Raw genomic sequence first — 1,268 nt, forward strand, 5'->3', positions numbered from 1 at the left:
CACTAACAGACTCATTGGATCCCAGTTCACAGGATTAAAACATGGACACCTTTGGGGAGGCCAATAATCTGCCTCTTGTACTGTGCCTCAAATTGCCTAGTGCTCATTCATTAAGATTAGGGACCGCGGTTTACAGTTATTAATGTGACTGACCCACAAGGAGAGTTATGTAGTTCATTATTCAAAGTAGGATCCTTTTGGGAGTGAAAGAGGTCCTCTCAGTGATTCCTACAGGAAGATAGCTATACATAAATCACTCTAGGCCAGGCAGGGCAGCATGCCTGGTGACCCTGCAGAATAGCACATTACACAAGCATTGGCTGAATTTAATATAATTATAGATCTTTTATTAAATATTCAGTTGTATGCAAAATGGTTTGGGATCTCAGAACATACACTCTAGTTGGTTAAAAATGATTCCTGCATGCGACATGAGGGAATCTTCTGAAAGTTGATGGAAAATGTGTTCACGGTAAAAAAAAAACTAGGCCTGGTGTTAAAAGAAAGATAAACCAGTGAACTTACGAGAGTAGACTTTAATAGGGCAAATCTTTTTTTTTTTTTTCTGCCATCTCCCACTCTCTTCCCACACTGTCTCTGGTATCTGTGTTTGTTTTCTATACTGTTTTCCCCCCACATTTTATTGAATCATCAAAGACCCTAATCAATCCAAATACCCTCATAGCAAACACAGGTGACACTCACATTTCCATGAACACAAGTCTAACTTTACGCATCCTATAAAGTAGCACTTAGCTGGGGCTACATATCCTACTGCAGTCATTAAATAAATTTTTTTTTTCCTGAAACTTTTTTTTTTGTAACTCAATTTACATTCCTTCCCTAAGCATCATCACAGCACACAAAATGTGATCTCCCATCCAGTACACACTGCATAGTGACTCAATCATGCACATTGTAAAAAATTTTCCATTTCTAGTTCCTAGAATTATTTCCACCCCTCTTTCTGACTCTTTGTCCCTTCCCGCCCTCCTCTCACACCACCTCCGGTGTCACAATTGTCCTCCATTCCCTTCCCACCCATATTGCATTGATCACACAATTTCCTACGTAATCTAACTACTTTCAATGGTGAGTTCACTCATTACTATTAAGAAAACCAGTTTAAACTTAAATCAAAGAAACGCCAAGGAACTTTGCTTAAAGCCAGGAAACAGGTTAGGATTCTGTTCAAATGGTAGGTGCATGAACCTATCAGTCTCATGTACTTTTATCTTCTGTTCTGGTTCAATTTTCCTGATTAAATT

This window comes from Tupaia chinensis, unplaced genomic scaffold (assembly GCF_000334495.1).
Source record: "Tupaia chinensis unplaced genomic scaffold, TupChi_1.0 Scaffold144099_1, whole genome shotgun sequence".
In the NCBI taxonomy this organism is placed as follows: domain Eukaryota; kingdom Metazoa; phylum Chordata; class Mammalia; order Scandentia; family Tupaiidae; genus Tupaia; species Tupaia belangeri.